Source organism: Ovis aries, chromosome 16 (genome assembly GCF_016772045.2).
Source record: "Ovis aries strain OAR_USU_Benz2616 breed Rambouillet chromosome 16, ARS-UI_Ramb_v3.0, whole genome shotgun sequence".
Classification (NCBI taxonomy): domain Eukaryota; kingdom Metazoa; phylum Chordata; class Mammalia; order Artiodactyla; family Bovidae; genus Ovis; species Ovis aries.
Window position 1 is genome coordinate 11360161 of NC_056069.1, and position 26926 is coordinate 11387086.

The following is a 26926-nucleotide window of genomic DNA, read 5'->3' on the forward strand; positions in this document are numbered from 1 at the left end:
ACGCCAGGCTTTCCTGTCCATCATCAACTCCCGGAGCTTGCTGAAACTCATGTGCATCGAGTCAGTGATGCCATCCAACCATTTCATCCTCTGTTGTCCCCTTCTCCTCCTGCCTTCAATCTTTCCCAGCAACAGGGTCTTTTCCAACAAGTCAGTTCTTTGCATCAGGTGGCCAGAATATTGGAGTTTCAGCTTTAGCATCAGTCCTTTCAATGAATATTCAGGACTGGTTTCCTTTAGGATGGACTGGTTGAATCTCCTTGCAGTCCAAGGGACTCTATAGAGTCTTCTCCTGCATCACATTTCAAAAGCGTCAGTTCTTTGGCATTCAGCTTTCTTTATAGTCCAACTCTCACATCCATTCATGACTGCTGGAAAAACCATAGCTTTGACTAGATGGACCTTTGTTGGCAAAGTAATGTCTCTCTTTTTAAATATGCTGTCTAGGTTGGTCATAGCTTTTCTTCCATGCCTCCTTACCTGCCTTAATCCTCTCAGCCAGCTATCAAGATGTCTAAATCCCTACCCAGATGGCAGATATCAAAGAGAGAAAGATGTTCCCTCTCAGGCACTTTCATGCGGGTGGTCTTATAGATCCCACTGCTTCTGGAGACCCAGGGAAACCACGTAAGGAAAAGTGTCACAGAGCCTGGAGAGAAATTTCTGGGCCCCATGCCTTCGTGTTGCTTTTCCTATCACAACCCAGGTCAAGCCTGCTACTCCTGTAAGCAGAAGGGAGGCCCGATGGGAAATTAGAAGAGGCCCCTCACCCTCTTGTCTCAGGAACCATCTACACCTGAGTTTGGAGGTGTAAGCCACCCTCTGAAACACAGATCCTTATCTGCCCTCATTTTCTAAATCTTTTGGTTTTTTACACCTAAACATCTTTAGTTTTGCAGAGCCATTGGAAAACACACTCAAAAAATATGGCCCCAGGCAACTCCTATTTATATATTCTTTTCCTAAGATTTTCTGCAGGACAATTCATGGTGCTACAGGTTGCTCTCCACCAGCGCCCCCTCCCCCACCAAGATCCTTTACCTGTGGTTGTGAGCAAACTGTTTCCAGGTCCTTTTCAAAAATAAAAGTATCCTGAACAGGTATGGTGGCCAGCCGAGACACCCAGGGTTGTTGGCTTTTGTTTGACAAGGGAACTTTCAATGTTAGTTTTCCTCTTTTCATTTAACTGGGAAGATGGCCTACATTCCATGGAATGTAGGCCATAATATAAAAGGCCCAAAGCCATGTTTCATGAGGAATAGTCTTAACAACTACGTATATCAGAATCGCCTGGGAAGCTTGTTAACATGCCAGTTCTTAGGCTGGGAGTGTAGTTGTAAAGATGCTTGAGAGCTTCTGAACTGAAGGTTGTTTAGCTCCGTTTAAGCGGCACGTTGTCCTGTCATCTCTGGAGAGTGCCATGTAAATCCCCTACATAACAGGAAGGTCCACCTCGTCCAGGGCATCAAGGGAACAGGGCAGTGGCAAGTCTATGCTCTTCAACAGGGCCCACTGCCCTGTGCTGCCTGGCACCTCCCTCCCAGACCTGCTACTCAGCCAGGGGCACTTCAGCCCCATCCTGCCCATAGGTAGGCCCTGGGGCAGCCTGGCCCTGGAAGGATGGAGCCCATCTCTCTTAGAATTCCCCAATCCTCCACCTTCCCAGTTCTCCCTAGAGGTCCAGTAGGCTGAATGAAACACCCCTGAGAACACAGGCTACAAAAAAGGCATCCAAAGACTTAAATCACCGCCCTCCTCCTCCTCATCAACTAGGACTAAATCATATTGGGAGGGGGCATGGCCTGTGTCAAAGTCCAAATCTGACAGAAACAGCTGTGTGGTGTGAGGCAGGTCGCTCTACGTCTCTGCGCTTCCATTCCGTCACCCTTCAAAAAAGGTACTGAAAGCGGCTCAGACGGTAAAGCGTCTGCCTGCAGTGTGGGAGACCCAGGTTCAAACCCTGGGTCGGGAAGATCCCCTGGAGAAGGAAATGGCAACCCACTCCAGCATCCTTGCCTGGAAAATCCCAAGGACGGAGGAGCCTGGCAGGCTACAGCCCATGGGGTCACAAAGAGTCGGACACGACTGAGCGACTTCACTTTCAAGAATTAGCTTCTTAGGATTGCTATAAGAATTAACTGTGCCAATGCGTATGAAATTCTTCACACAGATTTAGGCACAGAGTAAGTTCTCAGTAAACAGGACCACTGCTAGCATGCAGAATGGTGTGCTATTTAGAAAAAAAAAATGCTGTTCTCCTTTGGGTAGACATATCAGAAAAGATTTCCTTTCCTCTGGACTGGCTTAGGCTGGTGTCCCGGCTCTTATCTTGGTGGGCAGAGTACCCTCTCAGCTGGCCACCGCTTCAGTTAATCACAGCCTGTAAAGCTGAACGCGAAGGCTGTGACTAGATAGATGTTCAGTTCAGTTCAGTCACTCAGTCGTGTCCAACTCTTCGCGACCCCATGCACTGCAGCGTACCAGGCTTCCCTGTCCATCGCCAACTCCCAGAGTTTGCTAGATGACTGGATGTTATCTAGTCATCTGTGATAACAGGTATCTGTGACTAGATGTTAGCTATATTAGTAATAATTCCACGTAAGGGTGGGAATGAGCTTGAACCAGGATTCTCCCTCAGCAGACTTTGAAAATGACAAGGTGGGGGTGGGAGGGAGGGGGGAGGAGGGGGAGCGTAAGGAGTGGGAATGATGCGTCTCACTTCTCAGAAGCACAGTGCTGCGCTCAGCAGACGCTCATCTTGATAAATTTCAGCAAGCGCAAAGGCACGGCGACAGGTGATTTTCCCTTCCTGAGCTTGGTACCAGCTGATCACTTCCTGTTTTTCTAAGAGCTTCCCAGACAGAGGCGATTTGCTCTTTCAAATTTGGTCATTGCCCTCTGGCTTTCCCGTGTGAGTCAGCCTCGCTGCCCTAGTGCCCTCGGCTCCCTCCCGAGTCAGTGTCTGCAGGCGGCCTCCCCAGGTAAATCCCCCTCGTCCTGGTGCGCTTCCCCGCCCACACCGCTGCCTGGGGACTTGCGCCAAGGGCGTGAGTCACCGCACCATCCTCCCGGGCTGCAGCTATTATTGGAACAGTCGCCTCGGCACGCAGCACACGCTCCCTTCCCGGACCTCACAGTCTTGTGCTCAGGATTTGCAAATCTCTGCACAGCCCGGCAGCACCGCAAGGTTCCACCTGGGAGATCACATGGTTTGCACTTAAGTCGCAAGTTTCTGAGAAAGGTCTCCATAGCCCAGGCATTCCGCTTTTCCCAACTGCACGTCTCCAGCATGCGCCCAGCAGTGGGCCTGCCTTTATGGGTGGCTTAAAAGGAATCCATTTACAGTTCTGCTTTGAATGTAAAGGTTGTTGTTGTTCAGCCCGTAAATCCTGTCTGACTCTTTGTTACTCCAAGGACTGCAGGAGGCTCCTCTGTCCTCCATTATCTCCTGGAGTCTGCTCAAATTCATGTCCAGTGACTCCCTAGAAAATGAAAAGTAAGAAGGAGGGTTGCAAGTGAAAGTGAAGTGAAAGTCACTCAGTCCTGACCAACTCTAGGCCAGAATACTGGAATGGGTAGCCTTTCCCTTCTCCAAGGGATCTTCCCAACCCAGGGATGGAACCCAGGTCTCCTGCATTGCAGGCAGATTGTTTACCAGCTGAGCCACAAGGGAAGCCCACAAGCAAGGAAGCAGGAGATATCTCCTTGGGCAGAAGTACCTGGGGAGTTGGAGCTGGGAGGGGACAGGGAAAGAGGCAGAAAACCAGTATCAAGTCAGTGGGAAAAGAACCAGGGGTGTCAGAAACTTGGGCGACGATGTGCAGTGAAGAATGTGTTGTGCCTATTTGTGCGTGCATGCTCACTCATCCGTGTCTGACTCTTTGAAACTCCAAGGACTGTGGCCCATCTGGCTCCCCTCTCTATGGGATTTCCCAGGCAAGGATATTGAAGTGGGTTGTCATTTCCTACTCCAGGGGATATTCCTGACCCAGGGATCAAAGTGTCTCTTGTGTCTCCTGCATTAGCAGGTGGCTTCTTTACCACTGAGCCACCCGGGAAGCTGGGCTTATTTATACCAACCTAAATATTGAGCTGAATTGGAATTTGGAAGCTCCTTCTTCTCCATGCCAGGGTCACTGATAGCCTGTATCATCAGAGTCTTTACTATTGCTGGGCAGTCTGCCTGCCATGAACCCTGCCAGTTAAATGATTCTTGTCTCCGTTTTACAGATGAGAAAACTGAGGTGCTGGAAAGTAAAGACCTGAGCTCCAGGTCACGTAGCCAACAGGTGGTGAAGTACACACGCAAGCCAGCTGCCTCTTAAGCATTAACCTTTGTGACTCGGGGTATGAATTAAATATTTTGTCCAAGGCAGGGGAGATATGTTTAGTTCACCTATTACTCTGTGAAATCTAATGTAGAAACCACCTCTTTCAGGTGAGATACTGATTAATGTCCAGCTGATAGGGATCTCAGGAAAGTTCTGGTATTTCTTACAGGTTGGATAATCTTGGAGACAAAGCATGAGTTCTGAGCTCAGGACTCCTAATTCTATGTTGATGTGGCACTGGCTGAGTTTCTGAGACAGAGAGAAAGAGCGAGAACAGATAACCTCCTTATGTCCCCTACTTGGCAAAAATGTGAGAACATGAATATGACCCCCCAAAAACACCTTTGGCTAGAATATTTTCAGATCCTAAGAGATAAAACCAAGCAGCTCCTGGGACAACATGGAAGAGGATCTTGGAAGAGGTTGCAGGTGGACTGTGTCAGAGGTGCCCTAGCAGTAGGAGGCATGCAGACAAGAACAAGGGAGGGATGAGAAATCCCTCTCCAAGTTGCAAACACGTGCAGCATCCCAGGAGCTGCCACTGTTACTTCCTTCCTTCCCGCAGTGACAAGGGGCAGGGAGGGAGCCTATGACTCACTGCCCCTGGTGAGATAGTGGTGGCACAGGTACTTCCATGGATAGAGACCAGTTGGTCTTACCCTGTTCCTTGGTGCCAGTCTTATCCTGAGTCTTTCTCCTTCCCCCAGATTGGCCACCTTATAAAGGAAAGAGAAAGCCTGCTTATTGTCTGCTACTTGAAATGCAACTATTGAAATTAATGTGGAGGAGGAAGCTTATGTTTTCCCCTCACAGATCAGTTCAGTGTGAGGCTTGGGATTGGCAGAGAAGAAGTAGAGATTTGGGATGCCTTTTTATCCCTTGATCTGAAAGGGAAAACTTACACTTCTGCAGTTAAGACAAGTTGAGGGAGACTGGAAGCTTCCCCCTAAGGATGGCTAACCATAAACCGTGTCACCGAGATCTCCCCCCACGTCCTCTCAGGGATGTCTGCAGATGCCCATCTCAGCCTGACTCGAGTCCAGAGAGAGAAAGAGGCCTGTCAGAAGTTAGGATAATTGCATCAGACACTTACAGAACACCTAGCAAGTGGTCTACTGGAATCTTCTGAGTATAATTTCTCAGTCCCCTTGAGTGAGGTCCTGTTGCCATCTTCATTTTTTTAGATGAGAAAACTGAGGCCTTTGAAATCTGATTAAAAAGTTGTTACTTTTAGTAGACTTGAAACTAACATAATATTGTACCATAAATATTTCAATTTAAAAATAAATGCGAAAGTTAAACAAAAGCTGCAAGTTTAATAGGTCTCTGATGAGTGGACATCTTCAGTGATTAAATGACCTTTAACCAAAATGAAGCAATTAAGTTGATGATAAAAATCCAAACAACCAGGCTCCATTGGGGTGAAGAATAGAAGAAATGGGAAGTTTCCCACAAGGGAAACTTGTATGTGTGTGGTGATGAAGAAAGGCAAGAGTCTAGAGGAAGTGTTCATTTTCTAAGGCATTTCGTTGAACTCTTTTGTGGCTAAGAAATGTGTGTGAACTACTTCACTGGGGGAAAAGGCATTTAAAACCACCAGTGACACTAAAAGAACTCAAACCACCATACTGTTTTTGCCAAAGCAACATCACCAGATAAACGTGTTAGCAAAATGAGCAAGTTAGCCAAAGGTAGGGACGTCCCTGGAACACAGCCTCCTGTTTGCACATCCCCCTCTTGGTTCTGCTGTTTGGGTTCTGTGCATCTGTGTTGCAGAAAAAAGTTCCTCACATATCCTTGGGCATTTCAGGCTTTTCAATGTGACCTCCCTGAAAACCTCTTCCAACAAACCCTCTAAAATACAGAACCAGAAACTGCTTCTGTCAAGTCAGTTCAAAGTTCAAGTCAGGACAGAGGTCTTTTAGAGAATGAAATGGTATGCTTTGGGCATAGAAAACCATTGTAAAGGAGATGATTAAGGAAATTCAGAAAAAGAAGGATCTGCTATTTTTCAATCCAAAATGGACTGACAAACTTTGCAGTTCATCTTGTTTAAATAATGGCCATCAGAAGCCTATTGTTTAGTGATTTTCAAAAAATTTTTGCATTCTTGAGGCTTTTTGTTTTTGTGTGTGTTTTGTTATTTTATCTTTTTCTTTTTTCTTTCTTTTTTTCTTGGATCAAATTCATACTCTGAATATTCATAGACCTTTTCAGTACCTCAACAAAACAGAACCGTGAAAATATAAAATCCTTGACATGAACCCTCAGTAACACTCATCAGCAATGTTTTTAACTGAATTTTAAAACAAATCAAAATGAGCTTTGCCTTATAAAACCACCAGTGAATTGTGCAGAGTCAGAACTGAAATTATATCTTTTCATAAGTATTGCATTAGGAAAAAATGAACATATCAATATCTTTTCCAAATTCATATTCCAATTAGTTTAAGTTTCTTGCCCTTTCACATTAAATAGGAAAAAGTCCCGCTTCAGTAGCACACTTCTCTGTCTACTAAAGGACACTGTCAAAGCAAGGAACACGACCACCAAAGTGATACTATTGGGGTGTCCTGCCCTCTGTAACACCCGGTGAATGCTGCAGCTTCATCATCTCATATAACAGAAAGGTGACCCTTGGGTTGGACTCTGCCCGCACAGTTTTAAGTAGTTACACATGACAAAAAGAGCTACAGGTTTTGTGATTATGGGTTTCTGTAAAATCCTGGAAGCAGAAACAGCTTTTTGAGCATAGCAAAGAGGAGTCAAATCCCTTTAAGAAGAGTTTTAACTCTGAACTGACCTCTCCCCACTTATTCCATTTTTCCACTCTTTCAATCCAAGGATAGGTGAACATGGAAGGCCAAGTCATTTCCTCCAGAAAGATGATCAATATTTTAAACAGTGCTGTGGAGTCGGGGGATTGTTATGAATCAGGCTTGGTTTCTACTCTTCATTTGACCTTTTAAAGAGCCTTGATAGTTTTGAATAACTTAGTTATCTCAGAGTCAGTATTCCCATCTGTAAAATGGGGCTATACCTATAGCACTGTAAAAGGAACAAAGAGATGGCGTGATCTCTTATGTATCATGTTGGTTGTTTCAAAACCTGGTTAATAACTCTTTCTCTCTCTGTGAACTGCTTAAGATGCAACTTAAACTGCAGCTCATCTCTGCAATCACAGAGATTCCAAATGGAGATTATTTGGACATAGCAGTCACCGCTCCAAATTGGGCGTCATCTCCTTCGGGGAGCATAAGACCATGTTTAATTTTATTTACTATTTCATAAATATATTTTTCCTTCAGTTTTATAAAAATACTCTTACTCTTTTCTCTCCCTTCATTTTTGCCATTAAGCCTTCAAACTCTAAATGACTTGTAATGCATCTATTTAGGAGTTAGATTTATCTGTGCTATGGTATGAATATTAATAGAAAGTCCATATGTTTCAAGGCCTTCTGCAAAATATGAAGAAAGTGCTTTTAGCATTCTGTGTAAAACTGTACTGTTAAATGTATGTGTGCAATCTTTTTTTTTTTTTTTTAAAGAGGGGTTCAAAGAGGAACTGCAGCCCTTTCCTGTAGTGAGGGCTTTTAAACCAAACATCACCCCCTCTCCCAGTCTGAGGAAGTGCTAACTAGATAGAGAAACTGGAAAGACTAGTCTGGATGGGGGCAGGGAAGCAGCTAAGGAAGGCTTAAGCAGGTATTTAAATCTCTTTGGAAAGGTGAACAGACTTCTTCAGGATTTAAAGGGGCAGAGTGGAGGAACCAGGGAAACCTTCTATGTCAGATCTTTATTGTGTGATTTCATGAAATTGCATATGCGAGTTCCAAATCAAGTACTGATATTCCAAGGTGAAGAACTATCTGGGGATTTTCCAGTCTTTTGGCTTTTCCAGTCCTTTGCTGGTCTTCATAGTCCTGACAGCTAAAGGTCATGGGATCAGAGGCAGTGGTAGCAGCAGGAGGGTTTGAACACCCTCTGGCCCAACCTTTTCATCTCAGGGGGATGGCCCGGAGACTGGGGAGCAGGACCCAGCTTAAGGAGCACAGGCGTTGAAAAACCTAAAAGAAAGGTCTTCTCTGTAACTGACTGAGTATCCCGATTTTATTTTCAGGTCTCACTAAGGGTAACTACCCTGTATCCAGTGGCGGGAGTCCCAGCAGCCTCGCTCCCCGTCTGCCTGCTGGAAGGGAGCCTTGAGGTGAGCTGTCAGCACCTTCAGCGGGAGCAGGTCTCTTGCTTCCGGCTGTAGCTCGCAGCCCAGGGTTTGTTTGTATAAAGGGCCAGGGGTGGGTTCCTACAGCGCCAGCTTTCGCATTTGGGGGAGAAAAAACGTCTTGGTCAAAACAATGGGAACGGCAGCCTGGAATGAAAGGAACAAGAGGCATCTAGTCAGAGCCCAGGTTCCCTTCCAACCCCCCGCCCACACACACCCCTGCACATATTTCTCGCTTCTCAGCACTTGCCTGACAGGCTGCCTCCAGTGCTTATTTCGAAATACCGACTGAGAAAGTTCCCTAGGACTCTGTTGTCGTGTAGTGTAGGCAAGCCCTCCAGTCTCCCTTCTGAAGCGGAGGGGAGCCAGACAGAAAACCAGGGTAAATTATAGACAGGCTGAGAAAGGGAAAGCCCCACCCCGCTCCCTCCACCTCCAGGCCATGAATCAGGTCCCCGAGCCAGGCTTGACCTCTGGCAGCCAGAAGCACGAGAACGGCCCGCCAGAGGCCCCGTTATCAGGCTCTCCCGTGCTTCTGCCTCAGCTATCAGCGCCTTCAGCAGCCTGGACCTCAGGGCTGCGCACACAGCAGCTTCGTGTCTGATTAACAAGGAAGCTGGCCTCCGACTGCGTCTTCTCTGCAACCGAGGCCTGTTTGGAGCCGATCCTGGCTGAGATAGGAGCTGCAGATCACAAGGGGCCGTTTTCGATCCTCCGCCCTTGCTTCTGCCTCGAGTCTCCACTTCTGATTCCACACATTGTTTTCCCCTAAAGATTAGAAGGAAATTAATTTGTACTCAAAACTAAAAGGATAGAGCACTCACAACTACAATATCCAATTTATTTTTCCTTCTATCTGACATTTTCTGTGATGATTAGAGTTTGGTTTTTGTATTATGAAATGCATCTGTTTGTGTGTTTCAGAGTTTCTTGGTAACTACTTACAAACCAAAGTGTATATTTTCATTCATACATGAAAAAAGGCAGTAGGTACAAGATGGCTAGAGGTAAGGGGTCAGTCATTAGTGTAACAAACATCTATTAAGCACCTACTGTTTGCTAGCCCCTGTGCTAGAACTCTGGAGACAGAGATGATAAGGCACCCACCTGCCTCCTATAAGCTGAGGGTATTCTCAGGCTTCTACTCTATTGAGAGAACATAATTCTAATCAATGCTTAATCCCCCAATTTTTTTTTTTTTTCAGAGGGATGAGGGTGCCCAAGTACCCATATATATTTATACAAACATTGGGGGCCTAAAAATGTAATAACATTTATAAAAGAAGAGCGAATCTGCTTTACCCAACTATAAGCCTTAATATTCCACAATGCTTGAGTTCATAAATTCTTAGCTCTCTGCTGTGAAGTGTGGAACAACGCTGAGTTCTGTCTGATATTTGATATATCTAGGTAAGAAGAAGAGGATAAAAAGAAGGAGCAAATTCTCAGTGTCACCTCAAGGGTAGTAGAAGGGGCTTTGCAAGGGTAGGGACTTAATGAGAAAACCCAAGACAGAAGGAAGATCTGTGATCTTCACAGCGGAGTGTAAAAAAATAATACACGATCTTCTGTTCATAAGCTACACTTACTAAAGCTTTAAAAATACATTAAACTTTGTTAATATTTAACAAATAGATTGGCAGTAGTATATGTGTATACTATATGTTTTTGTTGTTTAGTTGCTAAGTCATGTGAGACTGTTTGACCCCATGGACTGTAGCCCACCTAGGTCCTCTGTCCATGGTATTTCCCAGGCAAAAGTACTGAAGTGGGTTGCCATCTCCAGGGGATCTTCCTGACCCAGGGATCAAACTCGAGTCTCCTGCATCGGCAGGTGGATTCTTTACCACTGAGCCACCTGGGAAGCCTGTATACTATATATATATATATATATATATACACAATACTATATAATGTATAATATACACAAAATGTGTACTTACAGTTGACCCTTGAACAACATGGGTTTAAACCGTGTGGGTGCACTTCTACAAGGATTTTCTTCACTAAATACTGCAGTACTACATGATCTGGGTCAGGATAAAGTTATGCATATATCTTGTACTAGGAAACGGCAACCCACTCCAGTGTTCTTGCCTGGAGAATCCCAGGGATGGTGGAGCCTGGTGGGCTGCCCTCTGTGGGATCGCACAGAGTTGGACACAACAGAAGTGACTTAGCAGCAGCAACCCAGTTAGAGGTCACTGTCCCTAACCTGTGTATTGTTCAAAGGCAGTTACTTATACACATTCAGTCTTCCCTAGGTATCCATGGGGGATTGGCTCTGATTAATTCCTTCCCTCTCTGTATGCACAAGTTTCTATCCTTTGAGAGGTAGAGCCCATTTCTCCTCTACTTGAATCAGAACACTGTACCTTTCCTTGAGCCATAGGATATAATGGAGGCAACATTCTAGGTCTTTCATGCCCAGGCTGTTAGAAGTCTGAAAGCTTCCACTTCCTCCTTCTGGGCAGTCAGAGTCTGACCATATGCGACTGAGTTATGGGGAAGCCTGAGTTAGGCCCCCTGAGGGGCACCAAGAAGCTCGCTTAGATCTTCCAGCCCAGCCAACTGAACGTAGCTGAATGAGTGGCCCAACTGACACCACAGGGGCGGAAGAGCCCAGCAGATAATTCTGAAAAAAGGAGAACTTTTGTTCTAAAGCACTAAGTTTTAGAGGGTACTTTGTGCCACAGCAATAGATAATAAAATTGTCATATCTTATGGTTCACTAATTAGCCCTGGAAACAAACGTATTTACTAAGACTCTTCTTTTCACATATTGCCATCTTAGACCAGAAAGCAAAATTCTTGTGGCCAAGAGTTTGTAGACAGTGAAATCCTAGGGCCAAATCCTAAGACCAAAGTCTAGGGCCAGGGTAAGCCCACAGCAAATTTCCAAAGTATCGTTTTAAAATAAAAGTTAACAGATAGATACAAAACACAGGGATTTTGGTATTTTGCAATAACCAAGAACCTGAGCACCGGTGATTATTTTCCCTTTTCCTTTGGCAAAAGTTTTCCCTCTTCGATTCTTTGGGAGCGTTTCTTTAGCTGTATAGACCAGCTTGTCTGTTATGCAATTCCTTCCAAGTGTTAAGGTTGGAAGTCTGGGAACTACATTTCCCAGCATCCCTTGCCAAAAGAGATTTTAGTCTGATGCTGACAACCAGAGGTAACTGCACGGGACTTGGAAGGGGGAGGAGAGGTTGAAGTTATGCTATTGCTCCTCTGTCATAAGTGAGCAGACGTGAGGGGTTCAACAGATATCAGAGTTTGTATTAGATCCCAGACTTTTCCCTTTGAATCATCCACCTCAGTGAGTGCTGGAAGCAGAGGAAATCATCGCCAGCCGTTTCCTGAAGTCCCTGAAGCTTCCTGTCTCTAAAGCTAGCAGCAAACTTAAAAGCTGTTGCTTTCCCTGACCTGCCCTCCTCCAGACCGTCCAGGAGCTTTGTGTGCATCCAGTTCCTTGTGTTCAGTTCAGTCCAGTTGCTCAGTGGTGTCCGACTCATTGCGACCCCACGCATGCCGGCCTCCCTGTCCATCACTAACTCCCGGAGTTCACTCAAACTCACGTCCATCGAGGCCATGATTCCATCCAGCCATCTCATCCTCTATCGTCCCCTTCTCCTCCTGCCCCCAACCCCTCCCAGCACCACAGTCTTGGGTTCCTTGTGTTAAATTCCTTCTATTGCCCAAAATACCTAAAATTGTTTCTGTTATTCCTACTAATTCTTATGACATAAGCCTAAATTTCATTTTATAATGGAAGTCAAGAAAGTAAAATTTCTCTCTGCACAGTTTTTCTTCTCTTCAAACAGCTACAGATCTTTTTCATAAAACTTTGAACGCAAACACATTCCCGTCATACAGCCTGGAGGGAGATACATATGGGGGAATTGTAGAATGGAAAGAGGAAGTAACACAATGTGTAGCTGGGGTTCCAGGGCAGGGGAAACTAGCATTTTTCCTGCCAGTTAATCAAATCATGTTTATAGGTGGGTTCACAATCACCAGATTTCGAAAGCTAGGAGAGGTCACCTAGTTGAATTAGGACTTTAGATTAACAGTGGTGTATGAGTGTGTGTGGGGGTGTGTGTGTATGCTCAGTAGTGTCTGACTCTTTGAGACCCCATGGACTGTAGCCCGCCAGGCTCCTCTGTCCATGGAATTTTCCAGCCAAGAATACTGGGGTGGGTTGCCATTTCCTACTCTAGGGGACCTTCCCAACCCAGGGATCGAACCTGCTTCTCCTGTACTGGTGGGCAGTTCTTGACTGCTGAGCCACCAGGGAAACCCCAGATTAACAGCGGAGTAGGCAGAATAATGTTCCACCAAAGATGTTCCTCTCCTAGCCCCTGGAACCTGTGACTGTGTTACCTTATATGGCGAAAGCACTTTCAGATGTGATTAACCTAATGGTCCTGGAAATGGGGAGAGTCTCCTGGCTTTGGCAGCTGGATTCAATCTAATCAAGTGTGTCCTTCAAAGGGGAGAACCTTCACCAGCTGCCATCAGGGAGATGTGATTAAGGAAGGTGAGTCAAAGGCTGCAACATCTCTGCCTTTCAAGAGGGTGGAAGAAGGCTGGGTGTGCGGGTGGCCTCAGGAGTTGGAACAGGTAAAAGAATAAGTTGTCCCCTAGAGCTTTCAGCAGGAACGTAGCCCCCCTGACACCTTGATTTTAGCGCAGTGAGAGCTATATCAGTAAGATAATAAATTGGTGTCACTTAGTTTGTGATAATTTGTTAACAGCAGCAATGGAAAATTCATTTTAAAAATATAAGTTTTTTTAGTATAAGTATGGCCATGCGATATTTAGGACACACATATCTAATACTATTTCTGTTTTGAAGTTAAAATTTAACTGTGAAACCTGTATTTTGCCTGTCAACCCTGTTGATTGGAAAGTGGGATTCCAAAACTCTTGTATGTTTCTGCCTTGACTTACTATATACCAGCCGGTTAAAATAGGCAACTTACCTCTTCTCTTTCATTTGATCCTCACAATTCTTTGGTGTTGCTGTTATTTTGTTGGTATTGTTTACAGCTATTTTCCAAACAAGGCAACTGAGTTTGTGCAAAATTAAACAATTGGTTTAATGCAAACTTTAGGAGGTGGTGGGGGTAGAGGTGGGTCAGGTCAGTCTGAAGCCAATGTCCATTTTGCTAAGTTAGCTCTGTCTAGTTGGCTAGCCTCGCACTCCTTTCCTCTACTTGACTTCATTGCTGGAGCTCCCAAAGCTAGCCCCTATGCTGCTTCCACATCCTCTCCACCCACTTCCTCCTGTAACCTGATTTATGACCCACCCCCACCTCCCCACCTCGTCCCCCCCCTCTGGAAACTGTTCTCAGAGGTCAGGGCTGGCCTCTGATCTGCCAGCGCTTCTTAGGCGCCCTTCTCTCCGCCCTTTGTGCGCCATGTGACTCTGTGCTCTCCCCCTCCCTTTGGGGCTCGCCTCCCCCACCCCCAACACACTAGGTTTTTCCGTTGTGATATGGAGTCTCCTGCGGCTGCTCTGATGATTTCTCCTCAGAATGGCTAGTTCATGTGTCACCTTGACTAAGCGATCCCCAGAGAGCTGGGAAAACATTATTTCTAAGGGGTGTCTGTGAGGACGTTTCTGGAAGAAATTAGCATTGGAGTCTAACCTAGACTGATGAAGAAGGTGGCCCTCCAATGCAGGTGGGCGTGATTCAATCTGCTGAGAGCCTTGGCCCATCACGAGGCCTTCTTTCTCTCTGTTCCTGTCTCTCCCTCTTTCTGTTACATCACCTTCTCTGCTGTAAGCCAAATTTCCCTCTGCTTCCTCTACAACAAAGATACTGGTGATTACATTTAGGGTCCATCTGTGTAATCCAGTGTCATCTCTTCTCAAGATCCTAAAGCACGGTGGTAAAGTCTCTTTGGCTATGTCAGATTTTCCAGATAAGCCATGACGATCCTTGGAAGTCATCAGTCGGCCCATCACACCAGGTGATTCTAATTTGCAGCCGAGTTTGTGAACCACTCATAACTGAGCAAACTTCTTCCAGGCTCCTTTGTCCAGTCTATCTTGCTCACCATCTTCCTAACACATCCCCATCTCTGTTTCACACGGCTCCGGATGAAATGCCGTCGAAGTTTACCTCTGCCTGCAGAACACATTTCAAATGCCTTAATGGAGACCACAGCCTCTTACGAGCTGACACAAAGGCCCTTACAAGATATGTTTTACCACTTTCCTCATGAACGTTTTGCTTCAGGTAAAGTGATTTTCTCACACTGCGTGTGGCATTCCGATTGGTTATTTTGTTTGTGCTGTTTCAACAACATGTAAGGCTTTCCTCATTGTCCTGTGCTTACTCAGGTCTTACCCATGTGCCAAGCTGTATTTTTTCCCTCAGAAAAGTACCTCAGATTAGGTGGCTTAAAAAAACCACCTAGAGACTTGTCTCTGAGTTCTGAAGCCTAAAAGCCTAAAATCAAGGTTGTCAGGAGGGTTGTTTCTATCTGATGACTGAGAGAGAAGGGTCTGTTCCAGATTGCTCTTCCTGGGTGGTAGATGGCCATCTTCTCCCTGTGTCTCTTCACATCGATTTCTCTTTCTGCATGTCTGCCTCCAGGGGATCTTCCCAACGCTGGGATCAAACCTCTATCTCCTGCATTGGCAGGAGGATTCTTTACCACGAGCCATCTGGGAAGCCCCTCCATGTCTATGTACCTTCCCCATATAGAATTTGAGCTCCTTAGGTATGTTCATCCCATTATACTCATGATACTTTTGATATGAACTCAACACATACTTGCTGATTTAATTTCTGAAAATCTGAGAGGTTAGTTTGGGGTAAGGAGTAGGCAGAGACAAGTCCAATGATAGGATAGGAGCTAATACTCAATAACGTTGAATAAAGGATTCCTTGAATATATTTGTTGGAGAGAATCTAAGAGAATGCTTTCAGGTGGTATGGTGCTTGAAAGCTATGAGCTGACTAAAGGGAATGGAGAGGGGAGAGAGAAAGAAGGGAAGTCTCTAGATCCTCAATTCATCAAAAAACTGGGTGAGTCAAGCTTAACAGCATTTTGCATCATCAGCATCACCACCCCAGTCCTTGCTCTACCATGATAGTGTGGTGCTTTGGAGGAATTATCAAGCTGACGCAGGCCACCCAGGTTGGGCAGTCTGCCAGTCCTTTGCTGGAGGCCTTGCCTTTCCATCTGCGTGCTCTAGGATACTATTCTGCCTACTGGGCAGAGACCCTCTGGTCGCTTTCATAGAACCTGTGTACAGATGAACGAGTGGAGGACTGTCAGGCTAACTGAAAAGGGTTGTCTGCACTAGAAGTCTTTGCCTTAGCACGAGAATCTAGGGGAATGAAATGGAGGAAGTCTGCCACGTTAACAAGGGGCCCCAGAGCATCCAAGTGTGTCATCCCTTCAGAGACGATGTCTGAGTCCCATTAAGAATGTGATGAAGCAGAGGCTAGGCTCAACCACTCTAAATAAACTCCCTTTACCTTGAAATAGCACAGAGCTTTAAAAACCTCTGTCTTTCCCGGTTTATCTGGACCCCGGCTTAGTCCTTCCTGCCCCACCCTATTCTCCCCAGGGACCACGTGGCTTCCTCGCCTACTTGACACAGCTGGGCTCCACTTCCTGCTGCTTTGGTTTCAGCCTGATTTCTTGTTATCATGCCCAGGTCACACCAGCTGTCCCTTCCTGGTGTTGACGCTGGGAGAGACCAGAGCTGTTCAGTGTCACCCGGACTCGCCAGGGGTGGGGGCTTTCCATGGGCTTTTTTAACTCTGTGCCCCTGGCCTTTTCACTGCCTGTTGAATGGAGTCCGGGCGCTCAGGAATGGCTGCCACCTCTGCTGCCATTCCTGCGTGCTTACCGAGCACATGTGACTGAGCATTCTCAGGGTCCTTTCCTTTCTTGTGGCAGCTGCCACACTTGGGCAAGGAAGAGGGAGCTTCAGGCATCTGATGCTTGCCTGAGTGGGCTGCCCTTCCCTCTCCAAACTCCAAGTATGGGGTCGGGCCCGGCCCCATGCCCTCTGGCACTCTTGGAGCAGCTGGGGGTTATTTTTGCAGCCAGGCTGGTAAAGGAACAAGAGTGCAGTTGCCCAGGGCTTTCCTCTGTGTGGGGCTGTACAGAAGGTCAAAGGTTAGGGCGGAGTAGGGCAGGTTGCGTCAGCCCCAGAGAAAGGGAGCTGGGCTGGTGTCGGCCTGGCCCATGCACCTTCTCAAAGTCCCTTCTGTCTGAGATTCTCTTTCAACCGCTCAGTTTATTCCCAAGAGTCTATGGGTCTGGATTACCTCATTTTAGCCCACCAAGCTGTTCAAACAACTCTTGACATTTGACCTTCAGGCATTTATGCAAGCTGATGACCTTTCCTCACTCCATCCTATGTGGATTCAGAACATGATTCTTCTCCGTTAGTGATAGAAATGATCACCCTAGACTTAACGTGCAAGCCTTCGGAATTCTATATTATTCACGGGGAGACCTCATGTCTCTTGTACTTTTACATATCTGTGCCATATTAGTGCTGTAAGCTGGCGACTTAGCCATATGATTCATACCAAACTGCATTCTGTAACTTTGGGTTTATGTGCATATTACAGTGAAATCCAAAATTATAAAAACTTAACAAAAGAGGTCAAGAAATAGGAGATATCTCTCAGGTGAGTGTAGACAAAAGCATTGCAGAGCTGGTGGGGTGACTGGGCTCCTGGAAGTCTTTAAACAGTTCTCTGGGCTGTTTCCTGTATGGTATGACCTCATGTTCATGGTCAAAGTGGTATCTACTTCTAGGCATCAGGAGGGGTGAAGTAATGAAAGAGAGGCAGAGGCCATATGTCACCCAAATCTCATGTAACTTTCCCAGAAGCTGCTCTCTGACACTTTCACTTCCCATTGCTGCTGCTGCTGCTGCTGCTGCTGCTGCTGCTGCTGCTGCTGCTGCTGCTGCTGCTGCTGCTGCTGCGTCCCACCAGGCTGCCCATCCCCGGGACTCTCTAGGCAAGAACAATGGAGTGGGTTGCCATTTCCTTCTCCAGCGCATGAAAGTGAAAAGTGAAAGTGAAGTCGCTCAGTCGAGTCCAACTCTTAGCCACCCCATGGACTGCAGCCTACCAGGCTCCTCCATCTGTGGGATTTTCCAGGCAAGAGTACTGGAGTGGGGTGCCACATTAACCGGAGCTTAATCACGGACCACATTTGGCTTCAAGGGAGGCTGGGAAACATCTTTATCAGGACAGTCATGTGCCTGCTACCCATCATATTATTAAGGAGAAAGGATAGTCGAGGAAAAGGAGCTGCCTCTGCCTCAAAAAAGTCGAAAAATAGACTGGAGGTCGGGGGCAGGGGGGGCCGGTGGCTCTTTGTAGAATGAAGAATATATGTTTCTAAAAAGCAATCCAGATGATTTACTCCTTGAATATAAATTGTTAGGCATTTAAATAAGCATACAAACAAATTATATAGGTCACTACGTAATACTTTAAGTAGAGTTATATATTGGGAAAGTTTTAAAGCTATTTCTGTAAGTAATAATGACTTTTTCTAAAATGTTTTCCCCAAGATTGCAATAATCCTCGGAACCCATTAAGTTGGCCGGTGATCTTAAGGCAATCAGATGGTGAAATCTCTGGGGTCCCAGTTGCCAGAATTATTTCAACCTAGTGGTAGAAAACAAAGTCCCAGGGCTACCAAGTCTGTATATTCTGTTATGGAAGAAACAGGACATTGGAGGAGACTGGTACTTAAATTACTGCAAGGTGTGGGGAAGATGTATATGTGTGTGGGGTAATTGTACAGGTGGGACATCTTTATGTGGGGGGGATTCATGAAGCCACAGGTAAAATAATGTACTTCATAAAGAATAATTAACACCCTGTGGACAAGTCTATCCCTTGGATGATGATCTCTATCTAATAGAACTCAAAATAATCTTTGGGTTTCGGGTTAACTTTTAAAAGGGGACATACAGTGTTCTTCCTTAATTTTGTTCTTTGTTCATTTCTGTGTAAAAGAAAGGATTTGACTTTCCCCCCCACACCTCCCCCCCAACAAGAGACACTAAAATGGCATGAGGGAGCAGCCTCTGACTTGATCAGGCAAATAAACCAGAAACAAACTCTAGCCTTTGAAGGTTAGTTTTCAGATATATTAAATAAAAATGCTAATGTTCTTAAAAAGTAATAACATTTTAAACTTTTTAGTTTGTGCTTTCTAAGGCAGAAAAATAAATTAAAAATTAGGAGCTGTTCTTAAAACTTACCTTCAATTATCAGATGTCTTTATATATCTAGCCCTTCTCAAGTCCCACTGTATGAGTAAGTTTGCGGCACCACCTTTCTAAGTCCCCAAAGGTATTCATGATGCTTTGATAAGTAATCTATTAGCAAGGCCAGGTTGTCCCAGGCAAAACAGTATACTAGGAAGATGTTTTACAAGCATGGAATGTGTTCTCCAAGGTATAGTTTTCTGTGATAATTTTAGTTTTGTGTTGTCATACAAGTTACCGTAAGCAATTCTGGACATTGATCTGTTACCTTGTACCTGAGTGTTGTTACTCAGTTTCCATATATGAATTTGCATTTGTTTCCAAAAAGTAAACACTCAAGAAATAGCAACCTCGGAAAGCCCAGCTCAAAAAGACCTCAATCTTAACAGTCAACACCATGATGGTGCTGCTGGCCAGCGTGATGGTGGCACCCATCTTTTTATTCATGGACATGGAGTGGGTCATAAGTAGACATATGGGAAGTTATAAAAACACTTGGAAAACTTATTACATGGAATTTAATTTTTTCTCACTGTGTTTCATTTTGGCCGGGTTTTTCTTTCTTGAGTTTTATTTGAATATAGTTCATTTATAATGCTGTTACCTTTTGCTGAACAGCAAATAAATCAGTCATGCATGCACTTATATTCACTCTTCTTTGGATTATTTTTCCATATAGGTCATTACAGAGTATTACCTGTGGCAGAGTTTTAAATGACTGGTTAATCTAATATACTGATGACTAAATATTTTTTACCAAAGTAAGAATAATGAGTCAAGCAATAGCTTATCCAAAGCAGAAGAATCAAGTGAAAAAAGAAAGAGGCACTAAGCACATAAATGCATCTTTCTATCCTTAAATACAATCTGGATTATTTCATTTTAGCAAAAACAAAATCACCCTTTTCTTCAAATTTTTTTCACTGATTTTAAATTGATAAAGTTTTGTAACTTAACATTTCTTTGGATTTCAGTGTAGTTTTAAAGCTACCTACATATGTTCAGTACTTGTCTTTTTTCATAACTATTTCAGTAAAATGATGGAACATTTCTCAACATTAAAAATCCTGAGAATGGTTATCTTTTAAGAGACCACACAAGAAGTCTGTAAGATGCAGAACCAGGAGGCTAATTTTTCATGTCTCCCTTTGTCAATATTTGAATACCATCTACCACCTGAACTTTCAGACCTATCTGCCTTCCTGACCCAGTCATTCAAAAGCCCCACAGTTGCATCCAACCAGTGTGAACCTCATTTCAAAGTTCAAGTTTCTGCAGAGGAGATTGATTGACTCTTAGCCTAGTGACTACTAGTGAAATGTCTGAAGGTTAGTCTCATAGTCAAGGTGCAAGAATTCAACACCAGAAAGCAAATATGATAAGGAGTGTTGGTTGGCAGAGGGCCAATCCTGTAGGGCTTTGAGTTAATGAATTGAGTTAGAACTGTCATTGTAGGAACTGAGGTCTAAGGAGGGCTCTCTAGAAAATTTGTGACTGTCAAATTTAATGTGACCTATTATATTTTCGATTTTTGCTCAATTGCATATGTGTATAGTTTTTATTATTGAACAGTCTTTAGTTCTCCTTGACTTTACGGATTTGTCCCCTTCTTATTATCTGGGTACATCCACCCTTGCCTCCATTGTCCCCAAAGCTCATTGCCCCTATGTGTGTCCACTCAGACACACACAGTCCTTGGGCAAGGAAGGGATTGATAGAGTATAAAATACTCAAGAACAACAAAATGAAATACAAACTAGAAGCGAGATGAAAGTGAGAAAAATTCAGTGCATCTTGTTTTTTTAAGGTATCAAGTAGAAGAAAATTTTAAGTGCTCTAATTTTAGTTTATAAGTTTGTATTTGCCCATCTGAGCACAGCCGGGGTAACTGAGCAGGCTTTTTTTCTTTATTTCATCCTTACATAATACAACGTTCATCCAACCACTGGAATGCCTATGCTATCTCTTTTACTGGAAGAGATCTTGACTCTCAAAGGTTACAGATTGCAGAGGCAGCCTGAAAGGACGTTGGGTTGTTTGTTTTTTTTTCCAATCTCCTGGAATTTTTACATTCTGACATTGGGGGCTGATTTTTGTCCATGCATTGGGAAGGGATTCTTGATGGACAAAGACCAATAGAATGAACAGAATTTGGCTCATGACTTGGTACTGAGTTTTGTAGTCAGAAAATAGAATGTTCATTTGTGTTCCTTCAAAGACATTCTCAAGATGTGTCAGCCCCTAAACTTCCAAATGAGTAATTTGTAGTCTCAAAGGCCCCCTGAGGAGTGCTCTACAGAGTAACCTTCAGGGATGTCAGGCAACTTGGGGATGGGCTGGATCCTTCAGAGAGTACTGGCTTTCTCAGAACTTTCTTAAAGCCTCTTCAACTTGGGAAAAATCTTTCTGATAAGATGGTTCTTCCATATAATTTGACTTCATCCCTTTCAATGATCTAAGGTTTAACCTTTAAGCAAAAATGTGAAAAATTTGCAAATGATTTTCAAGCTTCATTTTTCAGTCTGTTCAATTGGAGGCCAAATGGGAAAGTATACAAGTGAAATAGTGCATGGCTAAGGAGTTCTAATTAACATTTCCTGTTATGACAATCCAATAGGTTGATCTACTTTACACTATGGAAGAGGAAAGGCCAGTCACTAAACCTGTATAAGGATCGGCTATAAAACAAGGACAGTGCCCCGCTCAAAATGGCTGAGATTATGTAAGTAAGTCACCTCTTACGGTATGAGCGCATAGGCATGGCAATTATAATTATAGGTGCATCAGGTAGCCATTGCTTCCTTAGTTAAGAAAACAACGATTTATTTTGCTTACTTAGGCTGGAATTACCTGTCTAGTTCTACTAGTTTTAGCTGGGCTCCTTTACGAATCTGGAGTTCATGACAGAGCACCCAGGCGTCTCTGCTTCTGGAGGATGGCTGGTTTTTCACTAGGAAGATGGAATCAGTGGTCCCAAGTGGTCTCTCATCTTAATATGGGTTTGTTCACCATGGTTGCCTCAAGGACCCGAGAGGGAGAAAAGCGTGCAAGGGGTGGAGGCCTAGGCTCAGAACTGGCACGCTATCATTTCTGTCATATTCTATTGTCTAAAGCAAATCACAAAGTCGGTCTAGATTTAAGGAGTAGGGAAATAGATTCTCTTTCTGGGAGGAGTTATGTTCTATGGCAAAAGCCATGGATATAAGGAAGCATGAAAATTTATGACTATTTTTGTCATCTACTACAGTAAGTGTAATTTATTTCTTTATACTTACCTTTATTTCACAATGGCTTTGAGGTGGCTTATAGCAAAAATGAACATAGTGATATGGTAACAAACATAAAAACTTTAAAAAAATTGAAGTAATATAAATTAGAATAGGGGGCCAAATTTAGGATTCTTATGATAAAGAGTACACCAGTATAAACATTGAATTTGTCTTCATAGTACTTTTGAAACATTGAGGTGACAAGTTTTGGCCAAAAGCCCATTAAAGAGTGGCATAAATTAATAGTGATGGGGCCCTTGGACCATCTATTGCATAGTGTATATTGCGACTGAGTCAAAAGCCAAGGGACCAGTGATACAATTGGTAGTGTCCTACTCTTGATCCCTTTATTGCTGCTATTAAAGAGCCTCATGAGGGGTTTTATGATGCAGAAGAAAGGGCTTTGTAGACAGAGTTGAAGACCATCCCATCCTATCCCAGCTGAGAAACTGAGTTTTAAATCTAATTCTACATGGCTCTTCATCTCAGTTTTCTGAAATTGGGAGTAATGATGCTAATCAGAATGTGTTAGGTAATATGAAAAAGATATTCTAGATGTCACTGTCAAACCTTCCTCCTTCTGATTCTTTCAGTTACTATATCTCCCCAAGAAATGTGAATTACTCACTTTTTAAAGAAGGATTGCTTCTTGGATAAACTTCTCCATCTCAATCAAAGGTATGTCCAAAAGTATAGCACATTTATGAAATTGAATGGAATTTGTGAATATTCTGAATCTTGACTCCATGTAAGGTTTCCAAGAATAGTTTGCAAACCCAAAGCAAGAGCTCTACCTGGTATATTGTTGGGAGTTTTCTGTGCCTTTGAGCCTCTGATCTGCTCACTTCTACAGTTGTTCTTAATCCCTGGATGCATGGCGGGCATTTTGGAACATAGTAGCTTCCTGCAAGTACACAGGGGTGCCCTTTGCTGGAATGAGTCTAGCCTGGTGAAGCTGTGGCGTTTGCTTCTGCCTCTGTGTAAAGACAGGTGATCATTTGGCTGCAGTGCCTTGACTGAGCCATCCATTTATATTTATTGTGCTCCTACCTGTTTTTTTTGCCTCTAGGGATGTGAATAAGAGAGATGAAGATGTTTCTCTTATACATGGTTCTTATCATGGAGAAATGACTAAACGAACTCAAAGGTTTTTTGCCCATTTTTCAATTTTTTGTTGTTGTTGCTGTTGAGTTGTATGAGCTGTTTGTTTATTTTGGAAATTAAGCTCTTGTCAGTTGCATCGCTTGCAAATATTTTCTCCCAATCTGCAGGTTGTCTTTTTGTTTCATGTTTTTCTCTGCTGTGCAAAGGCTTTTAAGCTTAATTAGGTCCCATTTGTTTTTACTTCTATTTCTGTTGCCTTATGAGACTGACCTAGGAAACATGGGTACAATTTATGTCAGAGAATGTTTTGCCTATGTTCTCTTCTAAGAATTTTATGGTGCCACTTCTCATATTTCAGTCTTTAAGCCATTTTAAGTTTATTTCTGTGTGTGGTGTGAGGGAGTGTTCTAACTTCATTGATTTGCATGCGGCTGTCCAACTTCCCCTGCACCACTTGCTGAAGAGACTGTCGTCTTCCCATCGTGTATTCTTGCCTCCTTTATTGGCGATTAATTGGCTGTAGATGTGTGGGTTTGTTTCTAAGCTCTCTATTCTATTCCATTGATGCATGTCTGTTTTTTTGTGTCAATACCTTGCTTGTTTGATTACTGTAGCTTTGTAGTATGGTCTTGGACCAATTTTAATGATTTTCTACTTTATCCAGGGAGGCGCGTGATTTTCTCTGTTTTGGTGGAAAATGGATAATAAAGAAGCACATATCCTAATTCTATCCAAAATGTAATTGACAAGATTCCACGGGCAGAAGGGTGCTGCTTTGTTAAGGGGAGATACTAGAAAAGGGAGATTATTTTGAAATAAATGAGAAGTTCTTAAAGAAATGCAAAGATAAAAGCCCAATGAGGAAGAGAAATTCATAGTGCAAAATAGAGTACCTCTAAGTTTCCAATCTAAAAATAGCTTTTTGGTTGTAGCTTCCATTTGTGACTGACTCCTTGGTTCACAGCCACAAAGTATATGAAAGTTTTTCTGTTAAAATGACATTTCCAGTATGCTAACTCATACATGCTGAACACATTTTAATTAAAATATTCCTTGAAATATACTAGGACAGAGGATCACAGTTTGCTATCTAATAAAAGCAAGTCTATCCAGGGTTATGGTGACATCTGAGGATCCTTGTTTCCTTCCATATTATCAGAGACTTCAGAAATGATTCCTTTGCTCTCAGACTCCTTTTCCCTTTGGTTTCTATAAGGAAATGTACACTTTTTGGTTTGAAAATCCAGAATGAGTGATTTATGCTAGAATATATCCATGTATCTGACATCTGTTAGACATTAGCTTGTAGATTCCTGAACTATACTTGGTACACTTACAAATTTTCTACTCAAGTAAGCTGTTCTATAGCAAAATTGGTCTTCTATGGATATATAAGTATTCATGTAGGAATTAGGGGGAAAAAAATTTTTAAGGCCATATAGAAATTTATCAGTGTTTGAAATTTACTATGAGCCAAGAACTGCACTAAATATGGGAATACATAATAAAACAGAAATGCACAGCCTTGTAAGGGAGACCAGGAAATGAGCTGAATTTTCTTATACAGAAATAATAGATACGATGAAGTGTGTGGAGGCTACAATGAAAATAGGTAGAAAGGTACTTCCCTTAATTCTGAAAATTAGAAGAGAGTTCCCAATTGATAAGGGAACAGAAATCCATTAAATAAAAATGAATTTGGCCATGTGGGAGGCTGGGGAAGGGTGAAACAAGAATGTTGGGGGAGAGAATGCTACTGAAGAAGAGGCATGGGCAATGTAAGCGAAAAAGAGTGAAGTTAGGAATGGAGAGCAAGGAGCTGATTGTAGTTCAAGTCTCCATTATACACAAATGTGAGATAAAATTAATACTTTAAGTGCTTTGAAAAATCTGTGACACAAATTGAGGAAATTTACAATTTATGTTATGTGAAGTGATTAAAACTGAGACCATGGATAACACTTCTTACTAAGCCCTCTGTTGTCTTTTAGGCATCTTTCTTTTCTTGAGGTAGAAATGAAGTCACCAGAAGCATCAAGGGCTCTTGATTTGAATGGAGCCAAATAATACAAAGATCCAAGCCCTTATCTAGTAGTATGACAGGCAAATATTAATGCTAATTTTTGTAGTAATACTTCATAGCTTAACAAATATTTCCACTTACTCTCCATGGCATTTTTGAGACTCAGAAGAAATGTGAAGCCCTGATGTGTGGCATTTGCCAGTTTCCACAGTGTAAATGATATCATGGCCAATTTCAAGCTAACGACAGTTGAACAGCCACTCGCAACATTCCTGAATATTTAACAGTCAGGTCTCTCCTACATCACCGTGCATAGTAGGTGAGACTCAGCTTCAGTTCTGGTCATTCCAAGTTTTATCCCCCAAGGCTCCTCTATCTTGAGTTCCTTGAATTCAATTTGGTCAAAAGGTGAAGTCTGATGATAGGATCTGTTTTGATTGGGAGTTTTCTTTAGCAAAGAAATTCAATGATCGTCTCTTTTTCTCCTTTAATTATTTAACACACATAACTCTCACTATGTGCCTTATAAATCTCACATAAATATTTTGAGGTAGCTACTAATATGCATTTTTGCTAATGGCAATGAAATGCAGACTGCGTGACTTACCCAGTGTCATACCAGTGCTCAATGTAGGAGCTGGGATTGGAACCCAGGTGGCCCAGCTTGAATCTATGCTTTTAACCAGATTATACTGCTGCCTAAGTGTTCATGTCAGAAATACACCTACAGCATATTAATATCTCAGCCCATATGTCCTAGAAAATTAAACCCGAGTCAAATTCTTACATGCTAATAATTTACTTAGATGTGAAATCCTAGGGAAGAGGCAATGATGAGAAAAGAGAGGAAGTTGGCACAGAAGGAAAAAGCAAAAGCAAAGAAATGTTCTTCTGAGCTGCCCATAGCTTTCAGGAACTATTGCTTGGCCTCAGAGGATGTCTCCAGAGGAGTCACGTGAAACTACATCTCTGAACAGTCCATTCATCAGAACAAAAGGAGAAGAATTTATCTGCTAGTGTTCATACCCATTGGTCAAAGTCTGTCCTAAGGGATATTAACTCGCATGTATTTTCTGCATTGTGCATACTTGGATGCCAAGTGGGCCGTAAGATAACTTATGTCTCAACAGTAACAGAAAACTCCTAAGTCAAGAGGCAAGAATCTAGAGGTATGGGCTGTGGCCAGCTGCTGTTAGGTTGCGCCTAGGAGCGATTCCAGGGTCTAGGTAAGCAGTCACTGAAGTGGCTTGTGATGCTGGCCAAGGCAGCTGGGATCTGGCTCCTTAAGCACAAGGTATTACTCCTTTCAAGGTCAAAATCAAGGCAAGTGGACAGATCTGGAATGACGCGTGAATTAGATGAGGTCATTTACCTTCCAAACTCCTTAGGACATTGAATGGAAGAGTATCGAATAGTATATACTACACTTATGCATAGCAGCTTGGACTAGGCCATATGCGGACACAGTCCACAATTCATCTTCATGCTGCTGGTAATGAAGAAGGGCTTTAAAGAAGAAAGGCATTATTCCTTCTGATACTACCAACCATGTAATTGCCAACTGACTAGGGATACTGGTAAACTGAAACTTGGGACACAGGCCTACGCTTCCTGAGGAAGTCAGAAAGAAATTTAGAAACGTTTGAGTTGTCCCTTAAAGCTACTTGAAGATCCTAAGAGGTCATAAATTAAATGACTAATC

At 43.3% G+C, this 26926-nt stretch overlaps 1 long non-coding RNA gene across 2 annotated transcripts in view; it reads left to right on the forward strand.

The window, feature by feature from the left end:
• LOC106990170 (uncharacterized) overlaps positions 1 to 26926 on the forward strand; it is a 269658-nt gene that overhangs the window by 185666 nt on the left and 57066 nt on the right. Inside the window, exons 1-5 of one of the 2 annotated variants that reach the window (XR_009596749.1) lie at positions 7953 to 8038; positions 8454 to 8540; positions 21446 to 21550; positions 22691 to 22775; positions 23167 to 26093. This is a non-coding gene — a long non-coding RNA (uncharacterized LOC106990170). Of the gene's footprint in view, positions 1 to 7952; positions 8039 to 8453; positions 8541 to 21445; positions 21551 to 22690; positions 22776 to 23166; positions 26094 to 26926 lie in introns of those variants that run through there. The other variant, XR_009596750.1, reaches the window with a different exon arrangement.